The sequence below is a fragment of the Xenopus tropicalis genome, chromosome 8 (genome assembly GCF_000004195.4).
Source record: "Xenopus tropicalis strain Nigerian chromosome 8, UCB_Xtro_10.0, whole genome shotgun sequence".
Taxonomy (NCBI): domain Eukaryota; kingdom Metazoa; phylum Chordata; class Amphibia; order Anura; family Pipidae; genus Xenopus; species Xenopus tropicalis.
Genome location: NC_030684.2, coordinates 14,150,140 through 14,171,473, shown reverse-complemented (window position 1 = coordinate 14,171,473; position 21,334 = coordinate 14,150,140). Strand labels below are relative to the sequence as shown.

The window sequence follows — 21,334 nt, the reverse complement described above, 5'->3', positions numbered from 1 at the left end:
AGACAGTCACGTATTTATTGGGCTGGGGGGCGCTGTTTTGTTCGCTCTGGGTACTGGGGAATTCCAGGGGGGCTGTTAAGGTGCACAGACAGTCACTATTTATTGGGCTGGGGGGCTGTTTGTTCCTCTGGGTACTGGAATGCCAGGGGGTGCTGTAAGGTGCCACAGACAACTCACTAATTTTTGGGCTGGGGGGGGGCTCTGTGCCCTCTGGGTACTGGGGAATGCCAGGGGGGCTGTAGGGTGCCACAGACAGTCACTATTTATTGGGCTGGGGGGGGCTGTTTGTGCCTCTGGGTACTGGGAATGCCAGGGGGGCTGTAAGGTGCCACAGACAGTCACTATTTATTGGGCTGGGGGGGGCTGTTTGTGCCTCTGGGTACTGGGAATGCCAGGGGGGCTGTAAGGTGCCACAGACAGTCACTATTTATTGGGCTGGGGGGGCTGTTTGTGCCTCTGGGTACTGGGAATGCCAGGGGGGCTGTAAGGTGCCACAGACAGTCACTATTTATTGGGCTGGGGGGGGCTGTTTGTGCCTCTGGGTACTGGGAATGCCAGGGGGGCTGTAAGGTGCCACAGACAGTCACTATTTATTGGGCTGGGGGGGGCTGTTTGTGCCTCTGGGTACTGGGAATGCCAGGGGGGCTGTAAGGTGCCACAGACAGTCACTATTTATTGGGCTGGGGGGGGCTGTTTGTTGCCTCTGGGTACTGGGAATGCCAGGGGGGCTGTAAGGTGCCACAGACAGTCACTATTTATTGGGCTGGGGGGGCTGTTTGTGCCTCTGGGTACTGGGAATGCCAGGGGGGCTGTAAGGTGCCACAGACAGTCACTATTTATTGGGCTGGGGGGGCTGTTTGTGCCTCTGGGTACTGGGAATGCCAGGGGGGCTGTAAGGTGCCACAGACAGTCACTATTTATTGGGCTGGGGGGGCTGTTTGTGCCTCTGGGTACTGGGAATGCCAGGGGGGCTGTAAGGTGCCACAGACAGTCACTATTTATTGGGCTGGGGGGGCTGTTTGTGCCTCTGGGTACTGGGAATGCCAGGGGGGCTGTAAGGTGCCACAGACAGTCACTATTTATTGGGCTGGGGGGGCTGTTTGTGCCTCTGGGTACTGGGAATGCCAGGGGGGCTGTAAGGTGCCACAGACAGTCACTATTTATTGGGCTGGGGGGGGCTGTTTGTGCCTCTGGGTACTGGGAATGCCAGGGGGGCTGTAAGGTGCCACAGACAGTCACTATTTATTGGGCTGGGGGGGGCTGTTTGTGCCTCTGGGTACTGGGAATGCCAGGGGGGCTGTAAGGTGCCACAGACAGTCACTATTTATTGGGCTGGGGGGGGCTGTTTGTTCCTCTGGGTACTGGGAATGCCAGGGGGGCTGTAAGGTGCCACAGACAGTCACTATTTATTGGGCTGGGGGGGGCTGTTTGTGCCTCTGGGTACTGGGAATGCCAGGGGGGCTGTAAGGTGCCACAGACAGTCACTATTTATTGGGCTGGGGGGGGCTGTTTGTGCCTCTGGGTACTGGGAATGCCAGGGGGGCTGTAAGGTGCCACAGACAGTCACTATTTATTGGGCTGGGGGGGCTGTTTGTTCCTCTGGGTACTGGGAATGCCAGGGGGGCTGTAAGGTGCCACAGACAGTCACTATTTATTGGGCTGGGGGGGCTGTTTGTGCCTCTGGGTACTGGGAATGCCAGGGGGGCTGTAAGGTGCCACAGACAGTCACTATTTATTGGGCTGGGGGGGGCTGTTTGTGCCTCTGGGTACTGGGAATGCCAGGGGGGCTGTAAGGTGCCACAGACAGTCACTATTTATTGGGCTGGGGGGGGCTGTTTGTGCCTCTGGGTACTGGGAATGCCAGGGGGGCTGTAAGGTGCCACAGACAGTCACTATTTATTGGGCTGGGGGGGGCTGTTTGTGCCTCTGGGTACTGGGAATGCCAGGGGGGCTGTAAGGTGCCACAGACAGTCACTATTTATTGGGCTGGGGGGGCTGTTTGTGCCTCTGGGTACTGGGAATGCCAGGGGGGCTGTAAGGTGCCACAGACAGTCACTATTTATTGGGCTGGGGGGGGCTGTTTGTTGCCTCTGGGTACTGGGAATGCCAGGGGGGCTGTAAGGTGCCACAGACAGTCACTATTTATTGGGCTGGGGGGGGCTGTTTGTGCCTCTGGGTACTGGGAATGCCAGGGGGGCTGTAAGGTGCCACAGACAGTCACTATTTATTGGGCTGGGGGGGGCTGTTTGTGCCTCTGGGTACTGGGAATGCCAGGGGGGCTGTAAGGTGCCACAGACAGTCACTATTTATTGGGCTGGGGGGGCTGTTTGTGCCTCTGGGTACTGGGAATGCCAGGGGGGCTGTAAGGTGCCACAGACAGTCACTATTTATTGGGCTGGGGGGGCTGTTTGTGCCTCTGGGTACTGGGAATGCCAGGGGGGCTGTAAGGTGCCACAGACAGTCACTATTTATTGGGCTGGGGGGGCTGTTTGTGCCTCTGGGTACTGGGAATGCCAGGGGGGCTGTAAGGTGCCACAGACAGTCACTATTTATTGGGCTGGGGGGGCTGTTTGTGCCTCTGGGTACTGGGAATGCCAGGGGGGCTGTAAGGTGCCACAGACAGTCACTATTTATTGGGCTGGGGGGGGCTGTTTGTGCCTCTGGGTACTGGGAATGCCAGGGGGGCTGTAAGGTGCCACAGACAGTCACTATTTATTGGGCTGGGGGGGGCTGTTTGTGCCTCTGGGTACTGGGAATGCCAGGGGGGCTGTAAGGTGCCACAGACAGTCACTATTTATTGGGCTGGGGGGGGCTGTTTGTGCCTCTGGGTACTGGGAATGCCAGGGGGGCTGTAAGGTGCCACAGACAGTCACTATTTATTGGGCTGGGGGGGCTGTTTGTGCCTCTGGGTACTGGGAATGCCAGGGGGGCTGTAAGGTGCCACAGACAGTCACTATTTATTGGGCTGGGGGGGCTGTTTGTGCCTCTGGGTACTGGGAATGCCAGGGGGGCTGTAAGGTGCCACAGACAGTCACTATTTATTGGGCTGGGGGGGGCTGTTTGTGCCTCTGGGTACTGGGAATGCCAGGGGGGCTGTAAGGTGCCACAGACAGTCACTATTTATTGGGCTGGGGGGGCTGTTTGTGCCTCTGGGTACTGGGAATGCCAGGGGGGCTGTAAGGTGCCACAGACAGTCACTATTTATTGGGCTGGGGGGGCTGTTTGTGCCTCTGGGTACTGGGAATGCCAGGGGGGCTGTAAGGTGCCACAGACAGTCACTATTTATTGGGCTGGGGGGGGCTGTTTGTGCCTCTGGGTACTGGGAATGCCAGGGGGGCTGTAAGGTGCCACAGACAGTCACTATTTATTGGGCTGGGGGGGGCTGTTTGTGCCTCTGGGTACTGGGAATGCCAGGGGGGCTGTAAGGTGCCACAGACAGTCACTATTTATTGGGCTGGGGGGGCTGTTTGTGCCTCTGGGTACTGGGAATGCCAGGGGGGCTGTAAGGTGCCACAGACAGTCACTATTTATTGGGCTGGGGGGGCTGTTTGTGCCTCTGGGTACTGGGAATGCCAGGGGGGCTGTAAGGTGCCACAGACAGTCACTATTTATTGGGCTGGGGGGGCTGTTTGTGCCTCTGGGTACTGGGAATGCCAGGGGGGCTGTAAGGTGCCACAGACAGTCACTATTTATTGGGCTGGGGGGGCTGTTTGTGCCTCTGGGTACTGGGAATGCCAGGGGGGCTGTAAGGTGCCACAGACAGTCACTATTTATTGGGCTGGGGGGGCTGTTTGTGCCTCTGGGTACTGGGAATGCCAGGGGGGCTGTAAGGTGCCACAGACAGTCACTATTTATTGGGCTGGGGGGGGCTGTTTGTGCCTCTGGGTACTGGGAATGCCAGGGGGGCTGTAAGGTGCCACAGACAGTCACTATTTATTGGGCTGGGGGGGCTGTTTGTGCCTCTGGGTACTGGGAATGCCAGGGGGGCTGTAAGGTGCCACAGACAGTCACTATTTATTGGGCTGGGGGGGGCTGTTTGTGCCTCTGGGTACTGGGAATGCCAGGGGGGCTGTAAGGTGCCACAGACAGTCACTATTTATTGGGCTGGGGGGGCTGTTTGTGCCTCTGGGTACTGGGAATGCCAGGGGGGCTGTAAGGTGCCACAGACAGTCACTATTTATTGGGCTGGGGGGGGCTGTTTGTGCCTCTGGGTACTGGGAATGCCAGGGGGGCTGTAAGGTGCCACAGACAGTCACTATTTATTGGGCTGGGGGGGGCTGTTTGTGCCTCTGGGTACTGGGAATGCCAGGGGGGCTGTAAGGTGCCACAGACAGTCACTATTTATTGGGCTGGGGGGGGCTGTTTGTGCCTCTGGGTACTGGGAATGCCAGGGGGGCTGTAAGGTGCCACAGACAGTCACTATTTATTGGGCTGGGGGGGCTGTTTGTGCCTCTGGGTACTGGGAATGCCAGGGGGGCTGTAAGGTGCCACAGACAGTCACTATTTATTGGGCTGGGGGGGCTGTTTGTGCCTCTGGGTACTGGGAATGCCAGGGGGGCTGTAAGGTGCCACAGACAGTCACTATTTATTGGGCTGGGGGGGGCTGTTTGTGCCTCTGGGTACTGGGAATGCCAGGGGGGCTGTAAGGTGCCACAGACAGTCACTATTTATTGGGCTGGGGGGGGCTGTTTGTGCCTCTGGGTACTGGGAATGCCAGGGGGGCTGTAAGGTGCCACAGACAGTCACTATTTATTGGGCTGGGGGGGCTGTTTGTGCCTCTGGGTACTGGGAATGCCAGGGGGGCTGTAAGGTGCCACAGACAGTCACTATTTATTGGGCTGGGGGGGCTGTTTGTGCCTCTGGGTACTGGGAATGCCAGGGGGGCTGTAAGGTGCCACAGACAGTCACTATTTATTGGGCTGGGGGGGCTGTTTGTGCCTCTGGGTACTGGGAATGCCAGGGGGGCTGTAAGGTGCCACAGACAGTCACTATTTATTGGGCTGGGGGGGGCTGTTTGTGCCTCTGGGTACTGGGAATGCCAGGGGGGCTGTAAGGTGCCACAGACAGTCACTATTTATTGGGCTGGGGGGGGCTGTTTGTGCCTCTGGGTACTGGGAATGCCAGGGGGGCTGTAAGGTGCCACAGACAGTCACTATTTATTGGGCTGGGGGGGCTGTTTGTGCCTCTGGGTACTGGGAATGCCAGGGGGGCTGTAAGGTGCCACAGACAGTCACTATTTATTGGGCTGGGGGGGGCTGTTTGTGCCTCTGGGTACTGGGAATGCCAGGGGGGCTGTAAGGTGCCACAGACAGTCACTATTTATTGGGCTGGGGGGGGCTGTTTGTGCCTCTGGGTACTGGGAATGCCAGGGGGGCTGTAAGGTGCCACAGACAGTCACTATTTATTGGGCTGGGGGGGCTGTTTGTGCCTCTGGGTACTGGGAATGCCAGGGGGGCTGTAAGGTGCCACAGACAGTCACTATTTATTGGGCTGGGGGGGCTGTTTGTGCCTCTGGGTACTGGGAATGCCAGGGGGGCTGTAAGGTGCCACAGACAGTCACTATTTATTGGGCTGGGGGGGGCTGTTTGTGCCTCTGGGTACTGGGAATGCCAGGGGGGCTGTAAGGTGCCACAGACAGTCACTATTTATTGGGCTGGGGGGGCTGTTTGTGCCTCTGGGTACTGGGAATGCCAGGGGGGCTGTAAGGTGCCACAGACAGTCACTATTTATTGGGCTGGGGGGGCTGTTTGTGCCTCTGGGTACTGGGAATGCCAGGGGGGCTGTAAGGTGCCACAGACAGTCACTATTTATTGGGCTGGGGGGGGCTGTTTGTGCCTCTGGGTACTGGGAATGCCAGGGGGGCTGTAAGGTGCCACAGACAGTCACTATTTATTGGGCTGGGGGGGGCTGTTTGTGCCTCTGGGTACTGGGAATGCCAGGGGGGCTGTAAGGTGCCACAGACAGTCACTATTTATTGGGCTGGGGGGGCTGTTTGTGCCTCTGGGTACTGGGAATGCCAGGGGGGCTGTAAGGTGCCACAGACAGTCACTATTTATTGGGCTGGGGGGGGCTGTTTGTGCCTCTGGGTACTGGGAATGCCAGGGGGGCTGTAAGGTGCCACAGACAGTCACTATTTATTGGGCTGGGGGGGCTGTTTGTGCCTCTGGGTACTGGGAATGCCAGGGGGGCTGTAAGGTGCCACAGACAGTCACTATTTATTGGGCTGGGGGGGCTGTTTGTGCCTCTGGGTACTGGGAATGCCAGGGGGGCTGTAAGGTGCCACAGACAGTCACTATTTATTGGGCTGGGGGGGCTGTTTGTGCCTCTGGGTACTGGGAATGCCAGGGGGGCTGTAAGGTGCCACAGACAGTCACTATTTATTGGGCTGGGGGGGCTGTTTGTGCCTCTGGGTACTGGGAATGCCAGGGGGGCTGTAAGGTGCCACAGACAGTCACTATTTATTGGGCTGGGGGGGCTGTTTGTGCCTCTGGGTACTGGGAATGCCAGGGGGGCTGTAAGGTGCCACAGACAGTCACTATTTATTGGGCTGGGGGGGCTGTTTGTGCCTCTGGGTACTGGGAATGCCAGGGGGGCTGTAAGGTGCCACAGACAGTCACTATTTATTGGGCTGGGGGGGCTGTTTGTGCCTCTGGGTACTGGGAATGCCAGGGGGGCTGTAAGGTGCCACAGACAGTCACTATTTATTGGGCTGGGGGGGCTGTTTGTGCCTCTGGGTACTGGGAATGCCAGGGGGGCTGTAAGGTGCCACAGACAGTCACTATTTATTGGGCTGGGGGGGCTGTTTGTGCCTCTGGGTACTGGGAATGCCAGGGGGGCTGTAAGGTGCCACAGACAGTCACTATTTATTGGGCTGGGGGGGCTGTTTGTGCCTCTGGGTACTGGGAATGCCAGGGGGGCTGTAAGGTGCCACAGACAGTCACTATTTATTGGGCTGGGGGGGCTGTTTGTGCCTCTGGGTACTGGGAATGCCAGGGGGGCTGTAAGGTGCCACAGACAGTCACTATTTATTGGGCTGGGGGGGCTGTTTGTGCCTCTGGGTACTGGGAATGCCAGGGGGGCTGTAAGGTGCCACAGACAGTCACTATTTATTGGGCTGGGGGGGCTGTTTGTGCCTCTGGGTACTGGGAATGCCAGGGGGGCTGTAAGGTGCCACAGACAGTCACTATTTATTGGGCTGGGGGGGCTGTTTGTGCCTCTGGGTACTGGGAATGCCAGGGGGGCTGTAAGGTGCCACAGACAGTCACTATTTATTGGGCTGGGGGGGCTGTTTGTGCCTCTGGGTACTGGGAATGCCAGGGGGGCTGTAAGGTGCCACAGACAGTCACTATTTATTGGGCTGGGGGGCTGTTTGTGTCTCTGGGTACTGGGAATGCCAGGGGGGCTGTAAGGTGCCACAGACAGTCACTATTTATTGGGCTGGGGGGGCTGTTTGTGCCTCTGGGTACTGGGAATGCCAGGGGGGCTGTAAGGTGCCACAGACAGTCACTATTTATTGGGCTGGGGGGGCTTTTGTGCCTCTGGGTACTGGGAATGCCAGGGGGGCTGTAAGGTGCCACAGACAGTCACTATTTATTGGGCTGGGGGGGCTGTTTGTGCCTCTGGGTACTGGGAATGCCAGGGGGGCTGTAAGGTGCCACAGACAGTCACTATTTATTGGGCTGGGGGGCTGTTTGTGCCTCTGGGTACTGGGAATGCCAGGGGGCTGTAAGGTGCCACAGACAGTCACTATTTATTGGGCTGGGGGGGCTGTTTGTGCCTCTGGGTACTGGGAATGCCAGGGGGGCTGTAAGGTGCCACAGACAGTCACTATTTATTGGGCTGGGGGGCTGTTTGTGCCTCTGAGTACTGGGAATGCCAGGGGGGCTGTAAGGTGCTACAGACAGTTACTAGTTATTGGGCTGGGGGGGCTGTTTGTGCCTCTGGGTACTGGGAATGCCAGGGGGGCTGTAAGGAGAAGAGAAAAAGACAGACAAACATAGTGACAGTTACACATAACTATAAACCCAGTGAGAATGAGGAATGAATGGATATTCGGGAGTTTTATCAGGAGTCAGAACCAGCAGTGCAGATAGAAAAAATGAATATTTTGTGCCTATTCTCATACACCTTATAGTAGTGCTTGTAGAACTATTTTTATCTGTATTAAAAAAAGATAAAGATGAGAACGGAAGACAAAGAGTTCAGGATGAGAGATGAGATGGATGTGCTTTTTTCCTCTACCTAAGAGGCTTTTTTGGGTACAGGGACCCCCTTATCTCATAATAATGAACCCCCTACTGTTAACGATAAGGATATTAGCAGTCACTGAGGGGTTCTGTGCCCATATAAAGGCACAAGGCTGCAGGCTGAGTTATACAGGGAACTCTGAGTATCACTCATGTATTATAAGGGATAATGTACCCCCTACTGTAAATGATAAGGATATTAGCAGTCACTGAGGGGTTCTGTGCCCATATAAAGGCACAAGGCTGCAGGCTGAGTTATACAGGGAACTCTGAGTATCACTCATTTATTATAAGGGATAATGTACCCCGACTGTAAATGATAAGGATATTAGCAGACACTGAGGGGTTCTGTGCCATATAAAGGCACAAGGCTGCAGGCTGAGTTATACAGGGAACTCTGAGTATCACTCATGGTATTATAAAGGATAATGTACCCCCTACTGTAAATGATAAGGATATTAGCAGTCACTGAGGGGTTCTGTGCCCATATAAAGGCACAAGGCTGGCAGCCAAGCAGGCTGAGTTATACAGGGAACTCTGAGTATCACTCATGTATTATAAGGATATTGTACCCCTACTGTAAATGATAAGGATATTAGCAGTCACTGAGGGGTTCTGTGCCCATATAAAGGCACAAGGCTGCAGGCTGAGTTATACAGGGAACTCTGAGTATCACTCATGTATTATAAGGGATAATGTACCCCCTACTGTAAATGATAAGGATATTAGCAGTCACTGAGGGGTTCTGTGCCCATATAAAGGCACAAGGCTGCAGGCTGAGTTATACAGGGAACTCTGAGTATCACTCATGTATTATAAGGGATAATGTACCCCCTACTGTAAATGATAAGGATATTAGAAGTTACTGAGGGGTTCTATGACCATATAAAGGCACAAGGCTGCAGGCTGAGTTATACAGGGAACACTGAGTATCACTCATGTATTATAAGGGATAATGTACCCCCTACTGTAAATGATAAGGATATTAGCAGTCACTGAGGGGTTCTGTGCCCATATAAAGGCACAAGGCTGCAGGCTGAGTTATACAGGGAACTCTGAGTATCACTCATGTATTATAAGGGATAATGTACCCCCTACTGTAAATGATAAGGATATTAGAAGTTACTGAGGGGTTCTGTGCCCATATAAAGGCACAAGGCTGCAGGCTGAGTTATACAGGGAACTCTGAGTATCACTCATGTATTATAAGGGATAATGTACCCCCTACTGTAAATGATAAGGATATTAGAAGTTACTGAGGGGTTCTGTGCCCATATAAAGGCACAAGGCTGCAGGCTGAGTTATACAGGGAACTCTGAGTATCACTCATGTATTATAAGGGATAATGTACCCCCTACTGTAAATGATAAGGATATTAGCAGTCACTGAGGGGTTCTGTGCCCATATAAAGGCACAAGGCTGCAGGCTGAGTTATACAGGGAACTCTGAGTATCACTCATGTATTATAAGGGATAATGTACCCCCTACTGTAAATGATAAGGATATTAGCAGACACTGAGGGGTTCTGTGCCCATATAAAGGCACAAGGCTGCAGGCTGAGTTATACAGGGAACTCTGAGTATCACTCATGTATTATAAGGGATAATGTACCCCCTACTGTAAATGATAAGGATATTAGCAGACACTGAGGGGTTCTGTGCCCATGTAAAGGCACAAGGCTGCAGGCTGAGTTATACAGGGTGTGGTTTTAAAAGGGGGAATGGTCAAAACTGGCTTCCATTATCGGCCCTCCACCATGTATGTATATCTTTATTTATAAAGCGCTACTTATGTACGCAGCGCTGTACAGTAGAATACATTAATACAAACAGGTTGTTTATAAGATAATAGATAAATACAAAGTATAATAATACATACAGATAAATACAGCAGAAATAAGTTAAGAGTCGAGGACACAAGAGGAAGGAGGTCCCTGACCCGTAGAGCTTACAATCTATATAGGCCAGAAAAATTCCAGTCCTCGGTACCACAGAAGTTGGACAGCACTGAGTTACTGAGAGCTGTGCAGGTAATACAAAATAAGAATACACAGGAAGTGCAACCCCATCCCTCCCATCTTTGCTTCACCACTAACAGCAGTGAGGATTGGATACACTGGGAGCTGAAGTCTGAACTTCCTCCCGGTCCATCCAATCCCCACACGGCTTGTCCGGGACTTAAACTTTGATGAAAAACCCAGCAGGACAGAGAGCTGTGCAGGGGAAAGAAGATGCAGGGATTCCTGTCAGAGGGAACATGTATGTAAGGGGGGAAGGGAGGGGGGAGTGAGGGGCACAGAGAAGGGAAAACAGGAGAGACTGGCACCTTTAGTGGGTACATGGAGGGGCATATGCCATATGTCCCCCCCCCCACCAAGTAAAAACACCTGCTCCTGCCTTTGTGGCTCCCCAAGTCACCCTGGGGGCAATAGACTGACACAAGCCTGTGAGGGGCAATGCAGCCGCCACGCTGCCAGGCTCTTACTAACGGGGAGGCCATGTTGGGGCTAGTTGCTGGGGGGCAGATAAAGCCCCTCTCCTACTGCTGTTACTGCCAGGGCTCTTACGGAACTCACTGATGCACCAACGCAGGGAACCTATGTGCCCCCCTAACCCTGCCTGTGATCTGCATCCTGTGCCCTCACTACTACTCAGTATGGGGGGGCTTAATGTTATCTCCCCCCCCAACCCCCATCTGCCATTTTACCCATACCCGCACATACTCATACCCCACATACCCCCCAAGGCATGGAGTTACATTGGCTTTAAATTTGGAATGAGATTAAAAAAATAGCAAATAATTCCCCTTTGCCATTTAACATTTTATTCTTGAACCAACAAAAAAGCACCAATAAGGCCTAATAGGAGCTAAGCAGGGTTTCTCCTACTTGGGTGCTATTCTCCTGCCTACCACAAGGTGGGGCTACTGAGAACATTGGGCAGCACGAAAGATTTCTGAGCCCTTTCTGAACTCTATCATGCTGAGATCTTCAGGCAAACCTTAAGGCAGCCTTCAGGAGACCTGATTTTTTGAAGGGTAATAGGATCTGGGGTTTCAAAGATCATTTTCTTTCATTGTATTTAATTAATTTGGCGATAAGGTTCTCGCTGCTTCTCACCGTGTGTATTTAATGTATTTTGTGAGAAGTTAATGAAGTTCTTATTGCCCATTTTCCAGGGATCGTACCGGCAAGTGTGGAGTTAATGGAGCAGTACATCAGGGTAGGGGCCCATTTCTGGCCAGACTATAGGGGTGCGGGCACATACCATGAGCAGGAGAGGAGGAGGATCAGAGAGGAGCTGCAGCAGGTGAGTATGGAGAGGAATTCATCTATATTAACCCTTAGCAGTGTGTTTGCTCCCTGCTGTGTCTCATAAGCCCCCTCTGCCTCTGTCCCCTACCAACTCCCTGGTAAGGGTTATGGCACACTAGGCATTATACATGGTGTTGGCACTGCGTATATACTGGCTGTGTTACCTGTGGGCATTATACATGGTGTTGGCACTGCGTATATACTGGCTGTGTGCCCTGTGGGCATTATACATGGTGTTGGCACTGCGTATATACTGGCTGTGTGCCCTGTGGGCATTATACATGGTTTTTACACTGCGTATATACTGGCTGTGTGCCCTGTGGGCATTATACATGGTGTTGGCACTGCGTATATACTGGCTGTGTGCCCTGTGGGCATTATACATGGTATTGGCACTGCGTATATACTGGCTGTGTGCCCTGTGGGCATTATACATGGTGTTTACACTGCGTATATACTGGCTGTGTGCCCTGTGGGCATTATACATGGTGTTGGCACTGCGTATATACTGGCTGTGTGCCCTGTGGGCATTATACATGGTGTTGGCACTGTGTATATACTGGCTGTGTGCCCTGTGGGCATTATACATGGTGTTGGCACCGCGTATATACTGGCTATGTACCCTGTGGGCATTATACATGGTGTTGGCATTAGAGTTCAGTAGGAATACTTATATAGCAGGTAGGGTGCCCTCATATCTGTATCTATGGCTCCCTGTATCTTTCAGCCCCATCAGGTACATATTAACCAATTATGTCCCTCAGCAGAACCCACTCAACTCCCTGCAGAGATCTTAACCCATTTAATTTTTCAACTAAAGCTCTCTGTCAGCAACACCGCCCAGTTTTACCCCAACCTGCCATTTTTATCAGCCCCCCCAGCAGTATTAATTACCCCGTTACACAATTGGTCACCATAAGCAGAATGAGGCATAGGAGACCCCCCAATATTCACCATAGGGATTCAAGAAAAACACAGAGACATGTTTATGGGGAAACCTGTTGGTGGGCACAGGATTTATTTAGATGTAGATAAGTGGGGGTTGGGCATTCCTAAAAGCCAGTGATCCAGAGGAAGGCAAAAAATCCCTGGCACTGGGCCAATTTGTACCGAGGGTAAAAATTCCTTCCTGACCCCTAGAAACGGCAGTCGGGTTTACTCCCTGGATCAGGGCTTTATATGTTATGGCGGGGGCTTTCGTTGAAGGGGCGGGCGGGTGGATTAAATGGAAGGGGCGGGCGGGCGGTGGGCGGGTGGATTAAATGGAAGGGGCGGGTGGCGGTGGATTAAATGGAAGGGCGGTGCGGGCGGGTGGATTAAATGGAAGGGGCGGGCGGGCGGGTGGATTAAATGGAAGGGGCGGGCGGGCGGGTGGATTAAATGGAAGGGGCGGCGGGCGGGTGGATTAAATGGAAGGGGCGGGCGGGCGGGTGGATTAAATGGAAGGGGCGGGGCGGGCGGGTGGATTAATGGAAGGGGCGGGCGCGGGCGGGTGGATTAATGGAAGGGGCGGGCGGGGTGGATTAAATGGAAGGGGCGGGCGGGTGGATTTAAATGGAAGGGGCGGGCGGGCGGGTGGATTTAATGGAAGGGGCGGGCGGGCGGGTGGATTTAATGGAAGGGGCGGGCGGTGGTGGATTTAATGGAATGGATTAAATGGAAGGGGCGGCGGGTGGATTGGAAGGGCGGCGGGCGGGTGGATTTAATGGAAGGGCGGGCGGGTGGATTAAATGGAAGGGCGGGCGGGCGGGTGGATTAAATGGAAGGGGGGCGGGCGGGTGGATTAAATCCACTAAATCCCCCGCCCGCCCCTTCCACTAAATCCCCCGCCCTCCCGCCCCTTCCACTAAATCCCCCGCCCTCCCGCCCCTTCCACTAAATCCCCGCCTCCCGCCCCTTCCACTAAATCCCCCGCCCTCCCGCCCCTTCCACTAAATCCCCCGCCCTCCCGCCCCTTCCACTAAATCCCCCGCCCTCCCGCCCCTTCCACTAAATCCCCCGCCCTCCCGCCCCTTCCACTAAATCCCCCCCCCCCCTCCCCCGCCCCCTTCCACTAATCCCCCGCCCTCCCGCCCCTTCCACTAAATCCCCCGCCCTCCCGCCCCTTCCACTAAATCCCCCGCCCTCCCGCCCCTTCCACTAAATCCCCCGCCCTCCCGCCCCTTCCACTAAATCCCCCGCCCTCCCGCCCCTTCCACTAAATCCCCCGCCCTCCCGCCCCTTCCACTAAATCCCCCGCCCTCCCGCCCCTTCCACTAAATCCCCCGCCCTCCCGCCCCTTCCACTAAATCCCCCGCCCTCCCGCCCCTTCCACTAAATCCCCCGCCCTCCCGCCCCTTCCACTAAATCCCCCGCCCTCCCGCCCCTTCCACTAAATCCCCCGCCCTCCCGCCCCTTCCACTAAATCCCCCGCCCGCCCGCCCCTTCCACTAAATCCCCCGCCCGCCCGCCCCTTCCACTAAATCCCCCGCCCGCCCGCCCCTTCCACTAAATCCCCCGCCCGCCCGCCCCTTCCACTAAATCCCCCGCCCGCCCGCCCCTTCCACTAAATCCCCCGCCCGTGGGCGGGTGGATTTAATGGAAGGGGCGGGCGGGCGGGTGGATTTAATGGAAGGGGCGGGCGGGCGGGTGGATTTAATGGAAGGGGCGGGCGGGCGGGTGGATTTAATGGAAGGGGCGGGCGGGCGGGTGGATTTAATGGAAGGGGCGGGCGGGCGGGTGGATTTAATGGAAGGGGCGGGCGGGCGGGTGGATTTAGTGGAAGGGGCGGGGGCGGGTGGATTTAGTGGAAGGGGCGGGAGGGCGGGTGGATTTAGTGGAAGGGGCGGGAGGGCGGTGGATTTAGTGGAAGGGGCGGGAGGGCGGGTGGATTTAGTGGAAGGGGCGGGAGGGCGGGTGGATTCAGTGGAAGGGGCGGGAGGGCGGGTGGATTCAGTGGAAGGGGCGGGAGGGCGGGTGGATTCAGTGGAAGGGGCGGGAGGGCGGGTGGATTCAGTGGAAGGGGCGGGAGGGCGGGTGGATTCAGTGGAAGGGGCGGGAGGGCGGGTGGATTCAGTGGAAGGGGCGGGCGGGCGGGTGGATTCAGTGGAAGGGGCGGGAGGGCGGGTGGATTCAGTGGAAGGGGCGGGCGGGCGGGTGGATTCAGTGGAAGGGGCGGGCGGGCGGGTGGATTCAGTGGAAGGGGCGGGCGGGCGGGTGGATTCAGTGGAAGGGGCGGGCGGGCGGGTGGATTCAGTGGAAGGGGCGGGCGGGCGGGTGGATTCAGTGGAAGGGGCGGGCGGGCGGTGGATTCAGTGGAAGGGGCGGGCGGGCGGGTGGATTCAGTGGAAGGGGCGGGCGGGCGGGTGGATTTCAGTGGAAGGGGCGGGCGGGGCGGGTGGATTCAGTGGAAGGGGCGGGCGGGCGGGTGGATTCAGTGGAAGGGGGCGGGCGGGCGGGTGGATTCAGCGTGTGAAAGGGGCGGGCGGGCGGGTGGATTCAGTGGAAGGGGCGGGCGGGCGGGTGGATTTCAGTGGAAGGGGCGGGCGGGCGGGTGGATTCAGTGGAAGGGGCGGGCGGGCGGGTGGATTCAGTGGAAGGGGGGGCGGCGGGTGGATTCAGTGGAAGGGGCGGGCGGCGGGTGGATTCAGTGGAAGGGGCCGGCGGCGGTGGATTCAGTGGAAGGGGCGGGCGGCGGGCGGATTCAGTGGAAGGGGCGGGCGGGCGGGTGGATTCAGTGGAAGGGGCGGGCGGGCGGTGGATTCAGTGGAAGGGGGGGCGGGCGGGTGGATTCAGTGGAAGGGGGCGGGCGGTGGATTCAGTGGAAGGGGCGGGCGGGCGGGGGATTTAGTGGAAGGGGCGGGGCGGCGCGGGGGATTTAGTGAAGGGGGGCGGGCGGGCGGGGATTTAGTGGAAGGGGCGGGCGGGGGATTTAGTGGAAGGGCGGGCGGCGGGGGATTTAGTGGAAGGGGCGGGCGGGCGGGGGTTTAGTGGAAGGGGCGGGCGGCGGGGATTTAGTGGAAGGGCGGGCGGGCGGGGGATTAGTGGAAGGGGCGGGCGGGGGATTTAGTGGAAGGGGCGGGCGGGGGATTTAGTGGAAGGGGCGGGCGGGCGGGGGATTTAGTGGAAGGGGCGGGCGGGGGATTTAGCGGAAGTGGTGGTAGAGTGGGGGCCTGGAAGTAAGGGATGGTAGGGCGGGGGCTTTGAAGGAAGGGGTGGGAGGGCATGGGCTTGGAACTAAGGGGTTGCAGGGCGGGGCTTGTGTGGAAGGAAGGGGTGGGAGGGAGGGGACTGGTGTCGAGGAGGGCAACGGAAGGTAGATGTTGGCAGGATACTGCCCTGAACAGTCTTCCAGTCGAGCGCTGAAAAAATAGAGAAACATTTTAGAAATTGTTTAAATATGATAAAAACTACAGACAAATACTTTAGATATAAAATGCTGGGGCTACAGAATATCCGCTACCTGTAATACCTTTCATTCTTGTATTGCTTACCTGGCGCCAGTTGTTGCCCAGTGGGAAAACCCATTTGGTAAGGGGGATATGTAAGCCAGCGCTACAGCAGCCGTTTGTGCCTCACCCCCCATTGGCCACCAGGGAATCAGCAGTGATATCTGTAGGGCAGATCGTTACTAACAGGAATGTGAAATGGCCACAGAGGCCAGCACATGATACAGTTGGGCTCATTTATCAACACTGGGCAAAACTGCACCTGAGCAGTAACCCATAGCAACCATATAGCTATTACCTTTGTTCAGTCAGATACAGGTAGAACTATGAAAACAAACATCTGATTGGCCACAGTTTATTACCTACCCAGTGCAGAGTGTTGGTAGTTACAACCAAATCTCCTCCTCTTCCACCTCCTCCATGAGGGTGGGGCTTAATTGGAAGAAAGGGGTGGGAGGGAGGGGGCTTGGAACAAAGCGGGGGGCGGGTGGGGGCTTGTGTGGAACGAAGGGGTGGGAGAGTGGGGGCCTGGAACTAAGGGGTGGGAGGGTGGGGCTTGATTGGAAGGAAGGGGTGGGAGGGAGGGGGCTTGGAACAAAGCGGGGGGCGGGTGGGGGCTTGTGTGGAACGAAGGGGTGGGAGAGTGGGGGCCTGGAACTAAGGGGTTGGAGGGTGGGGCTTGATTGGAAGGAAGGGGTGGGAGGGAGGGGGCTTGGAACAAAGCGGGGGGCGGGTGGGGGCTTGTGTGGAACGAAGGGGTGGGAGAGTGGGGGCCTGGAACTAAGGGGTTGGAGGGTGGGACTTGATTGGAAGGAAGGGGTGGGAGGGAGGGGGCTTGGAACAAAGCGGGGGGCGGGTGGGGTCTTGTGTGGAACGAAGGGGTGGGAGAGTGGGGGCCTGGAACTAAGGGGTGGGAGGGTGGGGCTTGAGTCGAATGAAGGGGTGGGAGGGAGGGGACTGGTGTCGAGGAGGGCAAGGGAAGTTAGATCTAGGCAGGATACTGCCCTGATCAATCTTCCGGTCGAGCGCTGAAAAAATAGAGAAACATTTTAGAAATTGTTTAAATAAGATAGAAACTACAGACAAATACTTGTTCTTTAGATATAAAATGCTGGGGCTACAGAATATCCGCAACCTGTGATGGTACCTTTCATTCTTGTATTGGTTACCTGGCGCCAGTGGGAAAACCCATTTGGTAAGGGGGATATGTAAGCCAGCGCTACAGCAGCCGTTTGTGCCTCACCCCCCATTGGCCACCAGGGAATCAGCAGTGATATCTGTAGGGCAGATCGTTACTCACAGGAATGTGAAATGGCCACAGAGGCCAGCACATGATACAGTTGGGCTCATTTATCAACACTGGGCAAAACTGCACCTGGGCAGTAACCCATAGCAACCATATAGCTATTACCTTTGTTCAGTCAGCTACAGGTAGAACCATGAAAGCAAACATCTTATTGGCCACCGTGGATTACTGCCCCAGTGCAGAGTATTGGTAGTTGCCCTTCCCCCCCATAGGAAACATTTAATCAGTGCAGAGAGGTAAATAAACAGCCCCAAACCCAAAATGAAATGAGTCAGGGGCACAAGGAATGTGACACGGGGGCAGTCGTTGGTCTGAGCGCCCACTCGCTCTCTGTTGGAGATTTCAGGCTGGCAGGTGTTAGTGCCAGATTCCTGTCATATCTCCTATTTGTTGTTATATGAACCCAACCCTCGACCTTAAAGTAGAACTGCAACACCCAAATGTATATGTTTGTGCCCATAAATAAGGGGAGACAGCAGAGCTTGGGGGCAGGGTTGATGCTTGTTATGTTTTGCAGTGTCCTTTCTTTTATACCCCTCATTGCTCTGATTGCAGGACTATGTATAGTGAAGCCTTCCTGCATCTTGGCTTTAGTCTGCATGTTCTAGAAGGGCAATGAGAGATGTGGAAGGTCTGAGAGGCTTTAACGGAGGCACAAAGTGGTGACCAACTGCCCCACTGAGCACTTGTGACATTCAGGTAAGGGTGGAATGGGGCCTACATAAGAGTTTCCATGATGTGGTGGGATTGGGGGCTGCTCGGAGGTTTAAAATGGTCTAATGATATATTGAGAGAAAAAATATTAAATTCAGCTCAAACCTCCTCAAGGTCCTCCTCCTCGCTCAGTTGCTCGTCTGAGCTCTCTTCCTGGCCGGTGTCGTGGCCAGTTTGGAATGGTGACTCCTGGGAAATATAAATACAGTTTTGCAACATTAGTAAGTACAGAGCCCCAGTGGCTCCCTGCTCCCTTATTTGCACATTTGATTGGTGGATTCTAGGCCTGTGCATAAACTCAGGCTGAATATCTTCCCCCTGTACCCCAAAAAGCTTATTGCCGTGCCTGCACCTGGAGCCATTGTGTTGGCTGGAGCTATACTCAGGAGTTTCCCACCAAAATCCACTCTGTTTGCCTGAACCCAAGGCAGCGCAATGGCTCGGGGCGCCGGCACATCAAGAAGCATTTAGGGACATGGGGTCGGATTCCCAGCCCGTGTTTATCCGCAGGCCGAGAATCTACACATGTGGCGGCAGCCTATGAGTTAAATTGTGTGAGTGGATGTAATCATAGCAACCAATCATTTTTTCATTTTCTAATTTATACGAGATAGAAGACCGCTAAGTAACAGATACTGACTGTTAGGTAAATATAATTATTATCCTTTACAGATATTATTCATGAACCCTGTAGCGCCAATAAAAACACATTGGGACCCCTGCAAACTTTTTGCCCCCGTACCTCACAGGTGTTGATGGGAGGGTCTCCATGTTCTTCCAAGGGTTCCTGGTTATGAAAGAAAACCTCAGATCAGCAGAGAAGATGATAAAAATAAATATTTTTCATTCATGTGTTATTTTCTGCTTACCTGTGAGTGGCAGGGGCCGGTGTCGGGGCTCTCCTGCCCAATCACTTCTTCATCCTGTTTAAAACCGAAAAAAAGATTGTAAAAAAAAATTCTCATGGCTCAAAGTAAAGCAAAGTTTGGGAAAGTCTTATTTGATATAAATATATGAGAAATAGAAGGTGTATGTTGCTGTGTAACACAGGGCATAATAAGGAGGTGGGACAGACTCACCAACGCTGAAGTCGTCGGTGCCTAACAAATTGCCTCCCCCAAAGTGAATGTAAAATATCTTTCTTTATTGTGACCCTATTATTTTTCCTTACCTGACAGATCTTCATGTCCAGGATTTCTGGAGTCTCCTGATTAAAGAAAAGGTAAGTGAAAAATGTGCTCGTTGTAATAAAGAAGCTAATATACAGTCTTGTATAAAATATAGGGTGATTTTCATTTGCCCCAACTCTCCTCCCCTCTCTTACGCTTACCCGGCAGTTCTCTATCGCCGGCTTCAAGTCTGGCTCTTTTTTCTCCTCCTAAGAGAAATAAAGTTACCTGATCAGTTTACTATAACTCTGTAGTTTAGTATCTAAAAAAGACCCGGTACAATACAAATTCACTAAACTTCCAAAAACCAAACCATTTCATGTATATTTTTTGCTACTTACTTGGCAGGTGTTTTTGCCAGGGATTTCTGGTGGTTCCTGGTAAAGAGATGAAAGTCAAGTTATCAAATTAACTGAGCTTTTTAAAAAGGAGTTAAAATCAGTTATATGTAATATTCAGGGACTGGTGTTTTATTATTGAATTATTTATTACTCACGTGGCAAACGGCATTGCCAGGTCCAAATGATGGTACCAGCTTAAACCTGGCGCACTTTTTGCCAGTCAAAAAAAGTCATATAAAGTTTTATACGTTTATGGTTTTTAAAAAGAAAATCTCGAATTTTCAGAGAAAGTACTCTAAATTATCTTAAATTTTTCGAGACAAAATAAAAACAAAACGTAAATAATTGCAAGCTTTTCTCAGGAAACCTTAGTACAGGTATTCAACCCCTTATCCGGAAACTCATTATCCAGACATTTCCGAATTACGGAAAGGCCATCTCCCATAGACACCATTTTAATTGAATAATTCACATTTTTAAAAATCATTTCCTTTTTCTCTGTAATAATAAAACAGAACCTTGTACTTGATCCCAACTAAGATATAATTACCCCTTATTGGGGGCAGAACAGCCCTATTGGGTTTATTTAATGGTTAAATGATTCCCTTTTCTCTGTAATAATAAAACAGTACCTCTACTTGATCCCAACTAAGATATAATTACCCCTTATTGGGGCAGAACAGCCCTATTGGGTTTATTTAATGGTTAAATAATTCCCTTTTCTCTGTAATAATAAAACAGTACCTGTACTTGATCCCAACTAAGATATAATTACCCCTTATTGGGGCAGAACAGCCCTATTGGGTTTATTTAATGGTTAAATAATTCCCTTTTCTCTGTAATAATAAAACAGTACCTGTACTTGATCCCAACTAAGATATAATTACCCTTTATTGGAGGCAAAACAATTCTATTGGGTTTAATTACTGTTTAAATAATGTTTTAGCCGACTTTAGGTATGAGATCCGAATTACGGAAAGACCCCTTATCTGGAAAACCCTAGGTCCTGAGCATTCTGGATAATGGGTCCCTAACCTGTAAATGGGTCCCTGTGTACATAGTGTAGCCTCATCAAGGTTATTGTGCATAGACATCTATAGGCAAGGAAATAACACGGCTTTGATAACACAAGTAGGTAGGAAAATGGTGTTTAGGAAATGATGTTGCCCAGTTCTTACCATGGCAGATTCTGGGGTTGGATCATCTGCCCTCTTTCGTTTCCTCTGTAATGAAGAAAAAAAGTTTTATCAGAGAAAATAAAAGCACAAATAGGAAAGCTATAATGCAATAAATGGAGGAGTGAGTATTCAGTGACACATGAAGTTTCCCACAGAATGAAATATGTCCTGTTACAGCAGAAAGAGATGAAGCCCTTACCTTGCCGAAGCAAGAGAAACAGCACTTCAGCCGCTTGAACATGTTGTTTCTATGAAGACAAAATGAAAAACATCACTTTAGCATTTCCCAATACAGGTATGATTTCCTTTTTATCTGTACAGGTATCGGACCCCATATCCGGAATCCCATTATCCATAAAGTTCTGAATTACGGAAAGCTCTTCTCCCATAGACTCTATTTTAGTCAAATAATTCAGAATTTTAAAACTGATTTCCCTTTTCTCTGTAATAATAAAACAGTACCTTTACTTGGTCCCAACTAAGATATAATTACCCCTTATTGGGGCAGAACAGCCCTATTGGGTTTATTTAATGGTTAAATGATTCCCTTTTCTCTGTAATAATAAAACAGTACCTTTACTTGATCCCAACTAAGATATAATTACCCCTTATTGGGGGCAGAACAGCCCTATTGGGTTTA

At 53.0% G+C, this 21,334-nt stretch overlaps 1 long non-coding RNA gene across 1 annotated transcript; it reads right to left on the bottom strand.

Moving 5' to 3' along the window:
- Nucleotides 1–16,910: 16,910 nt before the first annotated feature.
- LOC116407031 lies at nt 16,911–18,788 on the bottom strand. Its single transcript, XR_004220005.1, has 3 exons — nt 18,749–18,788; nt 18,112–18,195; nt 16,911–17,014 (listed from the first exon to the last, which is right to left on the bottom strand). It is a non-coding gene; the product is annotated as an uncharacterized LOC116407031 (long non-coding RNA).
- Between the last annotated feature and the right edge of the window lie 2,546 nt (nt 18,789–21,334).